At 46.5% G+C, this 21,094-nt stretch overlaps 1 protein-coding gene across 2 annotated transcripts in view; it reads left to right on the forward strand.

Moving 5' to 3' along the window:
• Window positions 1-21,094, forward strand: part of PLCB4 (phospholipase C beta 4) — a 1,076,851-nt gene that overhangs the window by 391,902 nt on the left and 663,855 nt on the right. For both annotated transcript variants that reach the window (XM_078649526.1, XM_078649527.1), the window contains exon 4: window positions 4,687-4,754. The gene's annotated coding sequence lies outside the window, so the exon portion shown is untranslated. The remainder of the gene's footprint in view (window positions 1-4,686; window positions 4,755-21,094) is intronic.

Genomic DNA, 21,094 nt, shown 5'->3' on the forward strand with positions numbered 1-21,094 from the left:
ATCCAACGGAAGATTTTTTTGAGCATGCGTAGGATGTTGAAGCATGATGATGAGATGGCGTTGACTTGTCTGGTCATCGAGAGGGAGGAGTTTAGGATGAAGCCCAGGTTACGTGCGTGATCTGTAGGTATGGGTGCTGTACCCAGGGCCGGTGGCCACCAAGAGTCGTCCCAGGCAGAGGGGGATGATCCTAAGATGAGGACTTCCGTTTTGTCCGAGTTTAGTTTTAAACAGCTGTTCTTCATCCATTCGGCTACTTCTTTCATTCCTTCGTGTAGATTGGTTTTGGCGGTGTTTGGGTCTTTGGTGAGGGAGAGGATCAGCTGGGTGTCGTCTGCGTAGGAGATGATGTTGAGGTTGTGTTGTCGCGCGATGGATGCGAGGGGACTCATGTAAACGTTGAAGAGGGTGGGACTGAGTGATGATCCTTGTGGTACGCCGCAGATGACTTCGTGGCCTCTGATTTGAATGGGGGGAGGCGGACTCTCTGGGTTCTTCCGGCGAGGAACGAGATGATCCAGTCCAGAGCTTTTCCTTGTATTCCGACGTTGCTGAGGCGTTGTATGAGGGTGCTATGACAAACTGTGTCGAAGGCGGCGGAGAGGTCAAGTAGGATGAGGGCAGCTGTATCACCGTTGTCCAGTAGCGTTCGGATGTCGTCTGTAGCTGCGATGAGGGCGGTTTCGGTGCTGTGTTTGGCTCGGAAGCCGGACTGTGAGGGGTCGAGGGATTTGTTGGATTCAAGGAAGGCGGCGAGCTGATTGTTGACGGCTTTCTCAATGACTTTGGCAGGGAATGGGAGGAGCGAGATGGGGCGGTAGTTCTTAAGTTCAGTGGGGTCTGCTGTGGGTTTCTTCAGAAGGGCGCTGAGTTCGGCATGTTTCCAGATTTCCGGGAAGGTGGCGGAGTTGAAGGAACAGTTGATGACATCGCAGAGATGGGGTGCGATGATGGAGTCTGCTTTGTTGAAAATGTGGTGGGGGCATTGGTCGGTTGGCGATCCTGAGTGGATGGAGTTCATCAGGCGGATGGTATCTTCCTTAGTGATTGGGTTCCAGGCGCAAAGGTTGTTAGAGTGCTGTTTTGGTTCGGAGGTGGGTGGAGTGGACTGGTCTTCGGACTGGTTTTCAAAGCTGTTATGTATGTCGGCGATTTTGTTGTGGAAGAATGAGGCTAGGAAGTCGCAGAGGTCTTGGGAGGGAGTGATGTCGTTGGTGCCTGCGGTGGGGTTGGTAAATTCTTTTACGATGTTGAATAGTTCCTTGCTGTTTTGGGCGTTGTTGTCTAGTCGATCTTTGAATGCTGATTTCTTGGTGGATCGGATCAGTTGCTGGTGTTTGCGGGTGGCGTTCTTGAAGGTGGCCAGGTTGTCAGTGGTTGGGTTTTTTCTCCAGGCTTTCTCGAGGGTGCGGCAGAACTTCTTGGATTTCTTAAGGTCGTCGTTGAACCAGGGGACTTTTTTGGTACCTCGCTTGATTTGATGGTTTTTCAAGGGTGCTAGTTCGTTGGCGCTGAGGGTGATCCATTGTGTAAGGTTGGTGGCTGCTTGGTTTGCGTCCGATGATTTGGCAGGAGGGTTTAGGTGAAGCGAAGAGGAGAGCTGGGCGGTGGTGATTTTGTTCCAAATTCTTCGGGGAATAGGTTGTGGGGGGTTGTGGGTCGTGGTCTTTTTGTAGTTGAAGTGAACGCATCTGTGGTCCGTCCAATGGAGAGCTGTGGTGTGATCGAAAGAGATGTGTTTGCTGGAGGTGAAGATTGGGTCGAGCGTGTGCCCTGCAAGGTGGGTGGGGGTGTCAACAAGTTGTTTGAGTCCGAGATTGGCCAGGTTGTCCAGAAGGGTGGAGGTGTTGTTGTCGTTATTCTTTTCCAGGTGGAAGTTGAGGTCTCCCAGTAGGATGTAGTTCTCGGAGGGGAGGGGCTGAGGGCTGATGAAGTCAGTGATGTCTTCGCTGAATTGTGTGCGGGGTCCTGGAGGTCGGTAGATGAGGGTGCCTCTGAGTGTGGTCTTGGGGTCGGTGTGGATCTGGAAGTGAAGGTGTTCGGCGGTAGCGAGGTTATCGTCGGAGCTGGTCGTGATGCGGATGGTGTTCTTGTGGACGATGGCTATGCCTCCTCCAGTTTGATTGATGCGGTCCTTTCGAATGATCTTGTAGCCGTCCGGGATAGCTATGGCGATGTCGGGCGCTGATGAGGCGTTCATCCAAGTTTCAGTAAGGAAGGCGATGTCCGGCGATGTGGTGTCGAGTAGGTTCCACAGTTCGATGGAGTGTCTGTGGACCGAGCGGGTGTTGAGCAGGGTGCACTTTAGGTGGTTGTTGTCGGAGCTCTGTTTGGAGTTTGTGGATTTGGTGTGGGTGCTGATGCAGTCGAACTTGCAGGAGTGGCAAGTGAAGGGTCCATGGGTGTGTCCTGGGGCGGCTTGGTAGCAGTTTGGGAGTCGGCCGGGGTTAAGTGCTGAGAGGGATGCGGCGTCGTACGTTATGCGGGTGGTGTGGATTTTGCGGGGGCCAGGGGGACTGGCGCTAGGCGCGGTCCAGGCGCGGACGGGCGTAGACGGGATTACCTTTGGCGCACCTTCGGCGCGCATGGGGCGCGACCGCTGCGCGTGAAACGCTGCGCGCAAAGGCATCTGTCATATGTGGATAGTGGGGGGGCGGGGGCGAGGGAGGAGCAGCTGGGAGGCGGGAGCGGGGTGGAGAGCCGAGCTGGGAGTCACAACAACAAACACCAAAATGGCTGCAAGCCAAAAACGAAACAGGCACGACCTTACTGAAGCGCTATGAAACTGGGCAGCACAGTCAGGCAACAAATATTAAAGCAGGCAAAGCGAGTGATACAGTCAATAATAATGGCAAAGCACGGTCAGATAGTACAGCGCTACAATGACTTAGAATTCAGCAGTGCGAGCAAGTCTGGCAATGAGCGCTACGATGATTAATAGATTTTAGCAGTGCGAGCAATGTGTGGAGCTCTGAGCGCTACGATACCAGCTTAATGACCAGGGAGCAGCGAGGGGAGTTGCTCAGTTAGTGTAGGATATTCAAGAAGCTCACCCAGATGCCATTTTGAAGGACCACAAATATATATTTGTGTCCCTGGAAAATAGTTGAGGTCTATTCTAATACTTTTTACAAAAAAGATGGAAAGAAATTTAGAACCTGAGAAAATACAAATGGCTTCTACCTAGAAGTGGTGTACAAAGAATGCAGGAAGTAACTCAGACACCAAGAAGGTATTTATAAAGTCCACCCTGTAGTTATAATTTAACAGGAGCACAGAGAACTACTTGCTTCCCAGTTTAACTTAATGGTTTGCAACATTAACAAAGGATGAGACAAAGTATTAAGAAGTTAGAGTATGCTAGAAAATAAATGTCACATTTACTTAGTTAAAGCTAGACTAAGCTATCAAAGAAGCTTGTGGGTACAAAAAACCCTGCTGTTCAAAAAGACTCATTGCAAACTGATTGTAGTATTAAGATAGCGAGCAAAGGTAGAATTATTTCACCTCCTGTGGTGGCCTGATATGTCACCTATTGGGCACGGCCAGGGGAGAAATAGTCAGAATAATCTAACTAAAGGATTTTCTGAACAATCTTTCAAGAATTTGGGAGCAAGCAGAATTGTGAGAGGCATAGGATTGTGAGACTAATGAAAATAGATTTTAGACAGTATGCATTTCTTTGTAACATATGTAGGCATTTGTAGTATGCTACCATCCCCTTCATGTTCTGGTCCAAGTTCAGTCAAGTGTGAGCAAGGCCCAACGGGGTTCACTAAAGTGGGTTGATTTTTCACTTGGTTGCCTTTGACTTGAGGATGTGGAGGCTGCCTTGTGGGAGTGGGAAAAAGCCCTTTCCACAATTGCAAGTGCACCTTGTGAAAATTGCGAATCATGTGGTTAACAGAGCCAGGGAAAGATATTTAGTGTGCAAGGATGTAGAGGAAGGGGCTAGAATGTAATATGCTTGTATCCTCAGCATAGAAATAGGTGCATAGCCTGTGACCTATTTTAACCTACTGCAAAAATGTGCTTCAGAGTGGCAGTTTGAGCTATCTTCAGTCCTAACTTCCCTTTAAACACGTCCTATTCACACATGGATATTTGTTCGCGCTGATCTTCCTGCCTCTCGAGTAGAAATTCTACCCAAGCGGCAGCTTGTGCTCGCCAACTTACAGTTGGTGGGCGTGGAAAAAACTCTGTTACACTATGTGGCGCGGAGTTTTCTGCACTCCGCGAGCTCGCTATTTCAAACATAGGCATCATATCATTTCCTGCAGAAGTAGAGAAGGCAGGAAAGCTCCTGAACTTCTGTTGGAAAAAATATTTTCTAAAAGAAAATGTACTCGTTTCTGCAATCGCTTCTTAAAGAAAGAGCTAGCTGGCTGTATGCAGACAAGCCCTTCTCTGTGGCACCAGAACTGTGTAGAAGTAGATAGTGTGGTCATGAAATATACATTGCATGTTTACGGCCTACCTTAACTCTGTGTTGACAAATGTGCGCAGCTGAAAATTGGAACCCTGAGGCTTGGCGCCATTTCTTTTTTCACAAAGTGCAGTTTTTACTCTCACCTCTCACACTCACTCTTCAATTAAGGTATGACTGTGGTTGGGCTCCCGTGGCTGTCAGTGGCTTTCACTTGTCATGCGTGTGCCTACAATTGATTTTTGCTTTTTCTTCCACAGAAGTACGAGTTTCATCGGAACATCCTTCCAATAAGGCCGCCGCAGTCCAGCCAGTCGAGCCCCGCTTGGTAAGTGCTGTTTTACACATAGTGGAAGCGAAGCTACTGCTAAGCAGAATTTTCAAAAGCTAAAAATGTGTTTATTTATGAGAAATGAACGTAGTCTACATGTGCAATTACTTTTATATAATAACTGCTGAGGCGGGTGTATGTGTCTTCCTCTTGACTGCTGCATACTCAATTTACAGAGCAGTTGTTGTCAGCCGCCTGGTTGTATCTGTGGGAGATAAGCCCTTTGAAATAGCTGGTGGGCAGTCATGCTGGACAGATAGCTCATAAATTACAACTATTGGAGACACTGCAATACGGCGATCTCTTCCAGTTATTAATATATAATTCTAAGAGACTATCTCGCACCTGTCGTCGGGGCAGAGCGTTGCAGCAACCAGCCAATCAAGGGGTTGCATAAAATAACTAATAATCCTAATGCAGTTTTTTTCTGTGAAACATCATGATTTGACCTAAATCCGTGGACGGAGTTAAAGCAACATTAATAGTGTAAAGAGTGTTACCTTCTAATCATATGCAATGAAGGGTATTTCCCCCAAAATGTACAATTTCTTCCCTAATTACTCAAACGGCATGCTTGGGTTTCTTTATTCTGTATGTTTGTTGGGCTGGGTCGCACACAAACAAATGACCTGTGCATATGTATGGGTTAATTCGTTACAATTGCTCTCCATGATTCCGCCGATCTCTGTTGCTAATCTTTGTACATCTGCCTGACACACTAAAGTTGTGTCAGATCAACCATTTGTTGCACAGTATTTCGTTAAAATGCTCAGCACACAAATGTTTTTGTTATATGTGATTGTGTTATGTGTGATTGTAACTGAACACAGGTCAATCTGTTGGAAGAACTCTGATGTTGGGGTAAAACAGCTTCTGCTGTCCATTCCAAAGCGGCAACTATGAGCTCTGATCGTTCTGTGCATGTGCAGGGTTGTTCTCTCTCAGACAACAATGAGCAGTGTGGGGGAAGGGTGAGAGCATGCGCATTAGACAGGAGGCAGATGGGAACAGAAATCAAGCCTCTTATTTTCAGAACGCCATCTGCATCTGTATGAGATGACTCAGAGCCAGTGAGACCTCAGGTTGACCTGTATCGCGAAGCCTTGCATTTTACATTTAGACATAGTGGGTGGATTAGCACCTTTCCAGGAATGGTATTGTACAGTAGCGGCTGGCACAGATAAAAAAAGGAAAACTTACCTCCTTGCACGTTGCTGTGCCATCACTCATCCTCGTCCCTCCGCTCCAGCTGGAAGAGGAAGCAGTTAGGCTCCTCTGACCAATCACAATGCTGCAATGCAGCGTTGTGATTGGTCTGAGTGCCGTGGTTCCCGGCTCAGATAGGGAATGCAGTCCTGGGCATGTTTTCAGCCTGCATGGAGAACATGCAAAGTGTGCATGGCTGTTTTGCCGGTCTGAGAGGGCTGGTTGAACAGTCATGTGCACTTTACAGAGTGCCTTTTGTAAGTAACAAGGACCCCCTAGTACAATGGAAAGAAGATTCCTAGGACAGAGCAATACACAATGAAAAATAAATTCCTAGGCAATAATTGTATATAACTTTTCTTATTTTGTGTGTAACAACAAAGTAATTAAAAAATGCAAAAATGTATTCTTCCAGAGTCAACGTTCAGTGTTATAGTACACAATATAAAAAACATAATTTTACATATCAACATACGGTTTCATCATCATTTATAGCGGAGTTTTCATTAGAAACAATCTAAAAAAAGAGAAAATCTTGTGGCAGAAGTGGGGTAGCTTGTATTAAAGTAGATTCTACTGGAGTAGAGTGGGGTCGGTTGTAGTTGAGTGGAGTTGAGGTAGGTTGTGGTGGATAGAAATGTTTCCCATACCAACAGTGACATACTGGGATGGGAGACATTCCAGCTCCTTCCTAGAAGGTCTCCACACTACAGTCCCTGGTTTATGGATTTTTTAGGATATGTTTAGTATTCAATGACCCTCAGTGTCCGAAGGAAATAGAGGGATTAACCCTCTCACTCAATGTCTCTGTACTTGGCTTCTACCGGGAGAGGTTAATATGTTCATGCTGGAAGATTTACAACTATAACACTTATTAATGCTGTTCGCCTCTTGGAATGCTATTTTATAAAGACAGTACAAATTCAAAAGGTTGCATTTTTTTGCACCTACACCCCATTTGTTTCCTCAGCTTCTGACTCACCCAGTCAGGTGCCTCTGGCTGCACTCCCCTTAAAATTCCACTTCCTTGTTGATCTTCTGAAGCCCATGCTGAACATGCTGTGTTTTGGTCTGCATGCTGTTTCGCAAAACCAATAAGGAAATAAGAAAAAAAAGCAATTCCAGTTTCCTAACATCAGATAAGTGATGTTTAGCGGGTGACATCTTTATGAGTCATAACTCTTTAAATAATGTTACTTGTAGAACAGCATTTTAAATGGTGGACGACATATTAATAGTCTTCTGAGTATTCGGATGCAAACTGAATTCGTGTAACGAGGCACAACTGGGGGAACATTTCACAAATTGAATATGCTTCACGTGGCTTTCAAAAGTAGAAGTGGGACTTGCTCCTGAAAGGGCGAGATTTCGATCGATACCTTATATCTATTGATCCAAACCTCGATCTGGTCGACTGAACCTTTGTTGCCTGTCTAGGAGGAAAACAGTACACCCATTTCCAAGCCAGTTCACCCAAGAAAGGACTCTACTCTCAAAGATCACGGACAACTTCTAGTTTTCAAAAGTTTATTGTAAAGATATAATGAGCTGCAAATACAGGCATCTCAGAATGAGATTCACGAGATACACAGGTCCAATTACATACATGTGCTCTCGAAAAGCCCTCAGACGAGCAACAGAAATCACTAACACAAGTTCTAAGAATAGTAAAGCTATCAGCATAGACGCATATCTCTCCTTCATTTAGGTTGGAGGAAAAACAAACACAGGTTAGGCGTCCCTACCCTGTTCTAGATGGTATCCCTACTTAACCAAATCCCAACCTAACAAAGGTGTCAGCAGTGAATGACCCCCAAGGGAAATCACTCACTCTAAGTCTCTTGGTGAAAACCTAAAGTTCTCCAGTCATGACCCCTCACTGCCTACCCATCCGCTCTCTAAAGGGTCCTCAGGTCTCTGCTCTAACTCCACCCAGGGGTGCTGTCCCTAATACAAAACAGTCAACAACATTTGAGACGCCCCTTGCGAAACGCCTCTCACGTGGTGCAACTTCAGGCTTTTTCCATGATGCTTTGTATTGGGCCTCAGACGTTAGAGTTGACCTTGCTTCTCAGACTCTTCTCCGGCCCGCTGATACCCCTTAAACATTCCAGAACCCTCCTCCATGTCTGGGCCGTCCACTGAACAGACCTCCATTCATTCATTTATAATTGGATCCCCCCTTTCCTGTTGCAGACAGATATCTGCCGCCAAGAACCCAACTCTCATAGACTTCTAAAAAGGCTTGCAACATTTCTCAGCCCAGACATGTACGTGTAAATCAATGCTAAAACATTTCAGGCCTACAATATTTCTCATAACGATTATAGCATTCAACTTCTTCATTTAATTAAAGCATGTAAATACTCTCATTCTATGATTAAGTAAACATTTCTATAAATCATGGTCTATTAATGCAATGACCAAAAACCTTAATGCAATCTGTGTCGTGAAAAGAACCACCTTCCCTTTCCCTCCAGCTCTGGCCCTGAGGCCTACCACGTTCTGCTTTTAACCACATACTATCTTACATGTTAACAGTTACACGACATAGATTAAGAAATAATCACGTCTAATAAAGGCACATAATGTCACACATTTCTGTATTAGTTCCACTTCTACTTAAATCTCTATATTAACTATACATTCAGAATATATTTGCAGATACTATTAGCACTCATGGCATTTCTCTTCATGATTTGTGCTTACTACAGGTAAGTGTGATGCATTCATACATTTAAATCAGTTTGCGCTCTCTCAGTTCCCCCCTTTGATGACCTCTCGGGGTCATCACTAACATTTAAACTGCAGTTATTGCTGGCATTCTCTGCGCTTCCAGAGCTCTCAGGCTCCTGTACTGATTATCTTGTATGGCAGCCAATCTCTGCAGCTGCTCTCTTTGGGCCTTTTCTAACCTTCTTGCTCTGTACCATTTGAATACCCTCACCAATCCCCACAATATTATCCCACAGATCAATATTATGATGATAGGCTTTAGGATGTACCATACAAAGCTTTTGCCTAAGGCGGAAAACCACCCTCCAACTGTACTCATTCCGTGGCCCACCTTTTCCCAGACATTTTCTCTACTCAAGTCTTCGATCTCCTTGTGAATACTAGTTATGTTCTTAATAACTTTCTCAAGGGGCTTCGAATTGTCTGGAATGTAGGTGCAACATTCCTGGACCTTCAAAGCCTTACAGACTCCGCCCTCTTTTGCTAGTAGAACATCTAATGCAAGACGATTTTGAAGAACCATAGCCCTTATCGATTGCATCTCTCCTTCTACCAGCATTAAGGACTGAGCAGTGCTGGCAGACAACCTGTCGACAACTGTTGCCAATCGTCTAATTTTAACATCATTAAGGATTATTCCCAAAAGAGGGAACATAGCTCCAAAGACATCTCCAACCATTTCGGCATCACCTACATCTCTCCTTCCCCTCGATGATGTCTGACCCTCAATGATCACTAAGTCTTGTGCATGATATATTTTGGGGAAGACAATTGCCAAGTAACATGATCCATACCAGTTGTCAGGTAGTCTCACGTAAGCATTTCTTCCACAGACAAAATACACATTTGGAATCACTTGCATTCCCTTCAGGAAATCCTTAGTGTAGTACTCTAAATTAAAAGCATGTTCACAGTCAACTTCACCCACGTATACATTTTCATAATACGTTTTGGCTCGGTGAAGACATAACTTTCCTCTCTGCGCTTTATCTAAAGCTATTGGACCACTACTACCCTTTCTCTTATGTGACTTCTCTTCCTCGGTCCAATCTATTTTCCCTTGTCCAGATTTTTTCAAAATCTTTTGTCTCCTGTAACGATCATCCACCTGCCCTATGAACTTCTTCTCGACTTCTGACACCTTGCATGTCAGGTTATTTCTACGGGCATGTGAAGTATCTAAGGTAATCCAAGGAATGAAGAACTTGGCCAATCTGTCTTCACTCTTCCAGTAATCCCATTTATTCATCTGCTTATAATTCGGGACTTCTGGCAACACTGAATCATAATTAGAGAAATAGTATTCAAAACTATCTCTCTCATAAAATATACTAAGCAATAAGCTACATGTAATGCCATATGTCAGAGGGAGGTGATGATAGCGAATTCCTTCATCTACAGACGCAGGCAACTGCATGCAGACGTAGCAATCCTTAACCTCCATGGCATCCACGTATTCATATAAAAGTTTAGCATAAGCATTTGACCTAAAGTCTCCTTGGGACTCGTCTACATGTAACCTGCGGGCTTCTGCAGCTAACAACGCTTTCTCTTGAGTGTTTTCCCTTTTCTCACCAGCAACTGTGGGTGTAAGCGTTTCTGCAGAACTCACATCAGTTACCTTTACCTCTTCTTCATTTCCCTTTACATAAGAAATTGTTACCACTAAAGCTATTAATATTATCACTCCTACTATTAGTGTACCTATTATACATTTGGCTCTGCGGTTCGGGGTGCCGGCCTCCATTTCGTCAGATATTATAGCTCTCTCTTTATCTTTGCAAAAAGTTCTTTTCCTCTCGTTCCTTTACAGTCTCTTTTCAATCCTTTTGTCTTTAGAATCCACACAACTGGAGGCTGACAACCTTCTTCGCAAAAGTCCTTTAACAGTTCAAAAAGACAACCCTAGCCCTTCTCCATCCACTCGAGGGGAATTCCCTAAAATTCTCTGCTTCCTGGGCGCTAGGTAATCTTCTTTTTCTGCTTGCTTTATTTACAAAGTCCTTTAACAGTCTACTATCAGATTTGTGGTTGCAGCTTCAATAGCATAGTTCAGTATTTCCAAACGAAGATTGTGCTCTTCATGTGCTGTTATCGTTGTACCAAAGTCGGGGAATTGCAATTCTGTAAGAAACATGTGTTTTAACTTGCTGAGGCGGGGAGGTCTGGGGAGCACGAATGTTAGTGACCCTTCTTGTTCGACACCGGGTACCAACAGTCGTATTTCCACGGTGATAATGGGCTCAGAACTGGACACCACCACCGCTCGGATCCTCCCTGTCTCCGGTTTCACAGACATTTGACGCCAGATATGTCCACTCAGGTGTGGAGTATCTTCTGTTAGGCACTCGCACTCTTCTTGACCTTCTTCGGTCCGGTGCTTCAGCGCCCTGAGCACCTTCTTCTGGATCTGAGTCTTCTGATATCGGAGGAAGGGTTAACTCTGGAGTTGACCTCAGGCTAGAGCTCCTTCTTTGCGGCCAATTAGCTTCTCCACGTGCCCTTCTACTCCTTCTCCTTCTGGTCTGTTCTCGCTCTCTTTCAGACCTGTCAGGGTCAGACTCGTACTCCCAGCTACTTTCTCCTTCTGTAGCGTCTTCTGTTTCGCTGTTGTACTGACCGTCCTCAGCTTGGTCAGACTCGTTCCCTGCTTCCGCTGGCACCTCTACAGCTTGGCTAGCCCCCTCTATGGCTTCTCGGTCCTCTGCTGGACGTCTATCCGAGAGAGGAGCTGTTTCCAGAGGTGCTGGAACCCTTTTCGTATGTGACGCGTGGATCCAATTGGGCAGGCCTCCCACCTTTACAGCTGTATTTGTGATCAGGATGACCTGGAAGGGCCCACGCCAACGAATATCCAGACAGCTTCTTCTCACGTGTTTTCTTACCAGGACCCAGTCCCCAGGGTTCAGGTCATGGCACGGGCCCTGGCACGCTGGAACCTCTGCAGCCTGCACCTGAAGGGACACAGAACGCATGGCGTCAGACAGCCCCTTACAATAGTCCAGGATCATATCATCTGTGATATTTAACAGTGCAGTAGCTGGAATAGATGGCAGCCTCATTGCTCTCCCCATTAACACCTCATGTGGTGACAACCCTGTTCTTCTGTCTGGGGTACTACGAAGGCTCATGAGAACTAATGGCAGGGCATCAGGCCAACTCAGGGTCGTTGAGGAGCACACTTTCGCTATTCTGGCCTTGATTGTGCCATTGATTTGTTCCACAATTCCTGAGGCTTCTGGTCGGTAACTGCAATGTAGCTTTTGGTCAATATTTAGTGCTACACAGATCATCTTCACAAGCTCGCTGTTAAAATGTGTTCCCCTATCTGATTCCAAAAAGGCCGGCACCCCGAAGCGAGGGATGAGTTCTCGAAGCAGTAACTTAGCCACTGTGAGGGTGTCGCACCTACGTGTAGGGTATGCCTCAACCCATCTGGAGAACACACAAACAACCACCAGGACATAGCGGAGGCGGTTGCACCTTGGCATTTCAATGAAATCTATCTGCATTCGATTGAATGGACCTCCAGATCTTCCTATGTGACTTAGTGCAACTGGTGTTCTTTTCCCTACGTTCAGCTGCTGGCAGGTCACACAACGCTGGCACACTGCTTCTGCTGCTATTCTAAACTTAGGATTGTACCAAGTCTGTCTAAACACTCTCAGCATAGCATCTCTCCCTAAGTGTACGGGACCATGTATGAGCCTAGCCATTGGACTCACCATCTCATTGGGCAAAACTGCTCTGCCGTCTGCTGAGACCCAAAAATGGGTCTCACCCATTACACATCCTGCCTTTTCCCATGTTTCTTTTTCAGAATCAGGAGCATTTTCTTGCATGGTTGACAGTTCATCCCAAGTATCAACAGTTTCCAGTATCATGGCTAATTCAGTTCTTACATTTATTCCACCCACATCCACCTCTGTGAAAGAGTAACCTTGTTCCGCGCAATACCGCGCAACTTCATCAGCATATCTATTGCCTTTCGAAACAAAGTCCTCATTTCTGGTATGTGCGATGCACTTTACAACTGCGATACTTGCTGGGTATTGCAATGCTTCTAACAACAGGCGCACAAACTCTCCATTGCGAATGGGAGAGCCTGAAGAAGTCATGAACCCTCTTTGAGACCATAACTGCCCGTAATCATGAACTACCCCATACCCATACTGGCTGTCGGTGTAGATGGTGACTCGAATTTGGTTGCCTGCTAAGCAAGCACGTGTCAGGGCAATAATCTCGGCTACCTGAGCGGAGTGTACTCCTTCCAGGCACCCAGCTTCCACAACTCCTTCAATTGTACAAACAGCATAAGCTGCTCTCAACTGCCCAACTTCGTCTCTTACACATGAGCCATCGACAAAGAAAACTTCGTCTGGGTCGGTCAGTGGCTCATCTACGATGTCGGGTCTGGGTTTGGTGCATAGTTCAGTCACATCGAGACAGTCATGGTCTGTATATTCATCATCATCATCAATATCATTTGGAAGTGGCATTAAGGTAGCAGGGTTCAAAACAGAGCATCTCTTGAGGGTCACGTTCTCTGCAGCAAGAATAACTTGCTCATAGCGCGTGAGCCTGCTGTTGGTCAGATGCTGTGTTTTGGTCCTGGTCATTAACAGTTCAACAGAATGTGGCACGCACACCTCTAACGGGTGCCCCATAACGATATTTTCACATCTTTCAATGCTGACACCCGTTGCAGCAACGGATTTGAGACATCCGGGCAACGCTGCGGCTACTGGGTCTAAAGTAGCCGAGAAATAAGCAACTGGTCTACGGGCATTCCCATGGATTTGGACCAACACAGACAACGCACAACCTTCTCTCTCACAACAGTAAAGAAAAAATTGTTTATTGTAATCAGGCATTCCCAATGCCGGAGCACGACACAGGTCCTCTCGCAGCTGTAAGAATGCCATCAAACAGTCTTTGTCCCATGGTACCGGATCACTCACCTCCTTGTGCGTCAGTTTTTGCAAGGGCTTTGCTTTCAGTGAAAAGTTCACAATCCACTGTCGGCAGTAACCCACCATCCCTAGAAACATCCTGACCTCTCTTTGTGTCTTAGGCGCATTCATTTTCATGATCGCCTCTATCCTGTCTGGTGACACTTTTCGTTTGCCTTTCTCAATTCTGTGTCCTAAGTACTGCACTTCTGTCAAGCAGTACTGCAATTTTCCCGGGGACACCTTATGCCCATTGGCAGCTAGGTGATTTAACAAAGCAATGGAGTCTTCTCTGCAAGCTTCTTCTGTTTCTGACGCCACAAGGAGGTCGTCTATGTACTGGACCAGAACTGACTTCTGGGGCAGCACTAGACTTTCAAGATTTTTCTTCAGAAGCTGGTTAAAGATCGATGGACTCTCTGTATACCCCTGAGGGATACGACACCATGTTAGGACGCGATTTTCCAGCTTAAATGCGAAAAGAAAATGGCTATCTTCGTCCAAAGGGATCGAAAAGAAAGCCTGACAAAGATCGATCACTGTGAACCACTCAGCTTGGAATGGAATCTGAAACAGTATCACTGATGGATTCGGTACCACTGGACAACATGAAACGACTATGTTATTAATCTTTCGAAGGTCCTGTACTATCCGAAATTTCCCATTTGGTTTCTGCAGACCCATAATCGGGGAGTTGCATGGACTACCCACGATTTCTTTCAGTATTCCCTGTTTAATCATGGACTCGATCACGGGCTTTATGCCTGCAATCGTTTCTGGAGTCAATTTGTATTGGGGTGTTCTTGGGAACTCAGCATGCGGTTTCACTACTATTTTCACTGGGTCCACCCCTTTGACCAATCCAATCTCTTCCCCAGTGAAATCCCATACTTCTGATGCCACTGTCTCTCTTAAGTCCCAGGGAAGCTCATCTACTGTCAAAGTAGGGTACAGCTCCACGCATATTCTGGAGTTTGCAACTTTGAAATCTGCGTCATCATCATTGGTCAATACCTCCACCCCTTGAGGTGTACAATATATGGTACAATTCAATTTACACAACAGGTCTCTTCCTAGCAAACACACAGGGCTTGAATCGCAAACCACAAACTGGTGCTCATCACTGTACTTCCCTATTTTCACCTGCACCGGTTCGGTCAATTGGCTGGTTATTCTTCTGTTTGCGACCCCTACCACCTGTATGGTCTCTCCAGACATGGGCAGGTCTGGAACTGCAGCTGATCTGATCGTGGATCTAGTGGCTCCTGTGTCCACCAGAAATGTCGTAGGGCACCCTGCTACTTCTGCTTCCACATAGGGTCCCCTCTGATCTACCTCTAAGGCTGCCCCAAGGGTGCAGTCTTCTCTTTCCACTCTCTGTCCGGTTAATGGGTCCACATAATAGCACTCTTCCCCTTCCACAAACAGGGGCATTTGTCTATAGGTCTTACCCATGCTCCCTGCTCGAGGAGGTTGCGGGAACTGGGCTCGGGGAGGAGCCCCCCCCCCTTTGAGCACCTTTCCTTGGTATGGCGTTACCCCTCTTGTAGGCGCGCTCTGAACCTCTTCCTCCTCTATCTCTTGCTCTCCTATCTCTACATTGTAAGGGCACTCACGTTTCCAATGCCCCAGCTCGTTACACTGGTGGCACCTAGTCGTTTTCTTCAAGGTAGCTATGTCTATTCTGGGTCTAAAGGTGGAACTCTCCTCATTACCCTTGTTCTGACTGTACTGCTTCTTTCCTCCTGTACCTGTTCCTTGCTGCTGTTGCTGCGGCCCCCCCTTCCCTGCTGCTGGCATCTGTACCACCATCAACTTTTCTTTTAGTTTCTTAGCCTTGGAATCAATCTCATCACAGCAGTACCTGGCATATCTCAGTATTTCATCTAGGGGTTTAGATTGCCAACAAATCGAGTGTTGCTGAATCATTAAACTAATATCCGGTCTCAGTCCCAGAACGAACTTGGACACGAATTGTCCTATGTCTTTTGGGTCCATTACATCCAAGCCGCTATACTGTTTAAACGCCTTCAGCAATCTCTCGTAATATTCGTGGACTGTCTCTTTGGGTTCCTGTCTCGTTCGGTCTATTCTGACCCAATCTATGTCTTGCATTGGCACCTTTTCTTTCAGCCAAGTCATCACTCTCTCGAATTTTGCCATCACAATCTCGGACGGCCCATTAGTCTTGGCATCTCTCTCTGGCTCCGTTGTGGGCCACTCAGCGCTAACCTTACATGCTGTCCACAGATCTCCTGGTACTACAATGTCAAACAGCGTGTTCAGATCTATCCAAAGGACCTTAGAGATTTTTACAAACCTCTCGACTTGCTTGTACCACTCCACAGGGTTCTCTCGTAATTTGGGGAAAGAGGTGGTAAAAGCAGCTAAATCTCCCCTACTCCAAGGGACATGTACATAGTTCCCATTTGCAACTTCCCGCAAAGGGTAAGCTTCTATTCCCTGCTGTCCTGGTGTCATACCAATCATGCTTCTCCTGCCGGTCCCTTTCTTGGACCACCTCTCTTCCCACTTATCTAGTGCCCTCCATGTCCTCATTCCAGTGATCAGTTCCCTTATGTGTGTTTTCAGCCCAATCGTTCTCCTCTCATCTAGGTCTCGATCTGAGTAATGTAGCCTGTGGTTACCCTGTAATGCTTTGGTTCTTGACAAGTCCACCATATATTTGCCTGCTAGTTCGACTAACTTCTCATGGACTGCTCTCGCTTTTCGAGTGATGTCCTTTGCCATATACAGTATTTCATCCTGTTCATACATTTCCATTCTTTCTAAAGGCAGGGTACCATCTACCATGTCATCCAGATCTGACCTTAAGCTGGAGACATCAAGTCTCTTGGCTTTTATCTCAGCTCGCAATATGTCTTTCGAAGGGGGCTCGCTGGTCTCCCTACCATCCCAACTTCGAGCTCTGCGTTTGGGCTCAGGAGAGTTAATGGGTGGCCTCCCTTGCTCCCATCTCTCCAGGTCCCAGGCTCGGCCATCCGATCTTGGAAGGTGATGGAACACGGGCCTGTTACCCCCACTCTTTCTCTGCCCACCCTCTTCTTCTTCTCTCCTCTCACCGCACACCTCTCTGTTATTTTCCCTCTGGTCGCTACACTCCCTTTGCCTCGTATCGCTCAGTATCCGATACGATCCTTCCCGGTTCCCCATATTCCCTGGGCTGCGCTCATTTCCATCATCACAGGGCCTATGGTGCGACCTCTCACAACTCCCATTCGGTTCTCTGGTGCCAGGCACACAGTGTGGACACTTAAAGCTGTTTCTGTACTCTTGCGCTCTCCTCTCCCCTTCACTGAGTATTGGGCACGCCACCCCTTCACTCCCGGGGCCCCCGTTTTCCAGGTCTGTTCTACCTCCACTCCGGGCCCAATGGGTGACTCCCCTACTCCCTCTACAGTCCCACTCCGGGCTACTCTCCCCAGCCCCGCAGTGAGTCCGTGCTCTGCTGTCCTGACTTTCTCTTTCAGCTTCCGCAGCATTGATGCACTTTTGAGCCTTCACTGCCTCATCCCACTGCTTCATGTACTCATTTAGCTCTTGAAAGGATTTTCGTCCCGATCCCCTCAGATCCATTGGCCATCTAGGGCCCCCAGGATCTCCTCCTGGGTCCCCTGCTGTGTGCATCGGGGTGCTCCACTCTCTGGGTATCGGCATCTGACTTGGGGAATTAGTGGTATCGTTCCTCCTTGCCTCCTCTGCTCTTTCTCTGTCTTTCCGTTTCCGTTCTTCCCCTTTTGCTCTCTCTTGGTCATATATCGATATTATAGGACCTATGGTAACCGGTACCTGTAGTGCATCTGGTAATGGGTAGGATGTGGCGCTTTCCGTTTCCGGCGCTCTTTGTACCACAAACCTACCGACTACCTGTTGTACCTGACTAGGCTGGAACAACTCTTTCTTTGGCTCAGGATCCCACTCTGAACTGGGAAGCGGTCTATGCTCTCCTGCATTGCCCCCCTTTGCTCCTTCAGTATTCTCGACCTCTCCCCCTGCTCTATTATACGGGGGTGGCCTGTCTGTCAATAATCTGTTTATCAAGCTATCCTCTGTTTCGCTCTCATCATCTTCTTCTAGGGGACTTTTATTTACTGGCGCCTCTAACACTGGGTACAGTTTATTTATTTCCAAATTATGCACTCTCCATCTTTTAGCATCCGCATCCCACCTGGCATCCTGCACTGCCCTTACCGAGCGTTTCACCCTTTCTTGTCGTCTGTTCATATTCTTTTCATGCGCTGCCCTAATCCATGCTTCAAGAGCTTCAAACTGGGTTGGTCTAGGCAAGGGTCTCTTTGAGGTCATGACTGATTTCAATCGATGTAACACCTCTAATCTGAACGTCCCGTACTTCGGGAACGTCAGTTCCTCATTTCCTTCAGTAATCTTACTCCACTCTGATATCCAAAGGATCGTATGCAACCCAACATTTACTGCCATATAACGAGCTGGCGTACCCTCCGGCGGGGCTTCTTCCCCTTCATACGATCCCCGCTTCTCTTTTTTAAACAGCGCTTTCAACCATTTAAAACACTTCATAATTATGCGCACAAAATCCAGCCTCGCTACTCTGTTTACTTCCTGATGACAATCCACCAATCCTGTCGCGGCTTTGCTAGCTTGGCCTATCACAGCGCGGTCTTTCTCCGGTCAGCCAATCACTGCGCGACACCACCTGACGTCACTTTTCTCCGCTTCGCAGCAGCACCCCTCCTTTCTCAACTCGTCTCCCGGTTATGCATGCGTCCCATTCATACACCGAAAAATGACTACTTCCGACCAAGCGGTCACTTCTCTCTCGACTGTACGTCCACAGTCTATCTGTAATTGTCAACACAACTGACGAGATGTCTATCGTCTCTCTGATAGGTTGCTTACACACACAGTAACTTCCGACCAGCGTCCGTTACTCACGCACTCACTCTTACGTTCCCCCTATCTCGGTCTCTCGGGTGATCAATGGTACCTCATGACCCCCTTCACACTAGTTGACAATTACTCTGGGTGTCCGATACACCCGAACCACTTAAGCTCTCCTTGAACTTAAGATTTCCACCGGTTGCGCGCGCTCACAACCTGTTCCACAGTCACTCTACAGACATTCAACTCCGCCAGACATTACAACATAGATACAATACAAAACACCGCAATCTAACACGCATAACCCTTTATACTCACTCTCGACCGATACTGCTGCTTTTTCTGTCTCACGTCATCCGGATCTTCATCTGCGGGCTGTTCTTCCGATCATCGATTTCTAGGGGCCTTGGGGTAAGCTAACCTGGCCTAGGTCACCGTCCTCAAGAAGGCAACCATCCTCTGCTACCAACTGAAAGGGCGAGATTTCGATCGATACCTTATATCTATTGATCCAAACCTCGATCTGGTCGACTGAACCTTTGTTGCCTGTCTAGGAGGAAAACAGTACACCCATTTCCAAGCCAGTTCACCCAAGAAAGGACTCTACTCTCAAAGATCACGGACAACTTCTAGTTTTCAAAAGTTTATTGTAAAGATATAATGAGCTGCAAATACAGGCATCTCAGAATGAGATTCACGAGATACACAGGTCCAATTACATACATGTGCTCTCGAAAAGCCCTCAGACGAGCAACAGAAATCACTAACACAAGTTCTAAGAATAGTAAAGCTATCAGCATAGACGCATATCTCTCCTTCATTTAGGTTGGAGGAAAAACAAACACAGGTTAGGCGTCCCTACCCTGTTCTAGATGGTATCCCTACTTAACCAAATCCCAACCTAACAAAGGTGTCAGCAGTGAATGACCCCCAAGGGAAATCACTCACTCTAAGTCTCTTGGTGAAAACCTAAAGTTCTCCAGTCATGACCCCTCACTGCCTACCCATCCGCTCTCTAAAGGGTCCTCAGGTCTCTGCTCTAACTCCACCCAGGGGTGCTGTCCCTAATACAAAACAGTCAACAACATTTGAGACGCCCCTTGCGAAACGCCTCTCACGTGGTGCAACTTCAGGCTTTTTCCATGATGCTTTGTATTGGGCCTCAGACGTTAGAGTTGACCTTGCTTCTCAGACTCTTCTCCGGCCCGCTGATACCCCTTAAACATTCCAGAACCCTCCTCCATGTCTGGGCCGTCCACTGAACAGACCTCCATTCATTCATTTATAATTGGATCCCCCCTTTCCTGTTGCAGACAGATATCTGCCGCCAAGAACCCAACTCTCATAGACTTCTAAAAAGGCTTGCAACATTTCTCAGCCCAGACATGTACGTGTAAATCAATGCTAAAACATTTCAGGCCTACAATATTTCTCATAACGATTATAGCATTCAACTTCTTCATTTAATTAAAGCATGTAAATACTCTCATTCTATGATTAAGTAAACATTTCTATAAATCATGGTCTATTAATGCAATGACCAAAAACCTTAATGCAATCTGTGTCGTGAAAAGAACCACCTTCCCTTTCCCTCCAGCTCTGGCCCTGAGGCCTACCACGTTCTGCTTTTAACCACATACTATCTTACATGTTAACAGTTACACGACATAGATTAAGAAATAATCACGTCTAATAAAGGCACATAATGTCACACATTTCTGTATTAGTTCCACTTCTACTTAAATCTCTATATTAACTATACATTCAGAATATATTTGCAGATACTATTAGCACTCATGGCATTTCTCTTCATGATTTGTGCTTACTACAGGTAAGTGTGATGCATTCATACATTTAAATCAGTTTGCGCTCTCTCACTCCCCCTTTGGTATTTTGCGTCCATTCTTTGTTGCCTGCTTGGCGCGACTACATTCAGCTCCCTGTAGTAAAAAAAAAAAAACCTCTTTATTGACTGGGTCACGTGACCGTGACACCAGTGGTGGGTGGGTGTGAAGTGTGGGGTTACACAGTACAACAACTAGAACGTGTCCAGCAGGACACTACATTCCCGTCCCCAACGTCATTGTGTGAAGCAGTGAGCCCTCTGTACCCTTCCTGGTTCTTCGTTAGCTGTTGTAGAGAACTGTCTTCATGAAATGCAGCCTGCCAGCATACAACATCAGACTCAGTCAACCAATGGACTCAGAGCACCACAGTGGAGTTGTAAGGCTGTCATAACTGTCTCTTCTTCCCAGATCCCAGCCCGCATAACATAACATAGCCTAACATAACATAACATAGCTTAACATATAACATACTGTGTATTTGTAAAGCACAAGTTCACCTATGGGCATCTTGGCGCTGAATACCAGATGTTTATTGTTACCCAAATTAATAGTACTCACATGCATGCCCATCACTCAACCTGTGAGAGTGCAAGCATACCTGCAAGATAGAAGCATGTACGAAGTGCTGTCTGTCTTTCCTCTGGGAGTACAGGCAGGCCTGAAAGATAATGGAGCCTCCAATGTGCTGCAGGTTTATTCACTAGTGAGCAAGCAT

Source organism: Lissotriton helveticus, chromosome 6 (genome assembly GCF_964261635.1).
Source record: "Lissotriton helveticus chromosome 6, aLisHel1.1, whole genome shotgun sequence".
NCBI lineage: Eukaryota > Metazoa > Chordata > Amphibia > Caudata > Salamandridae > Lissotriton > Lissotriton helveticus.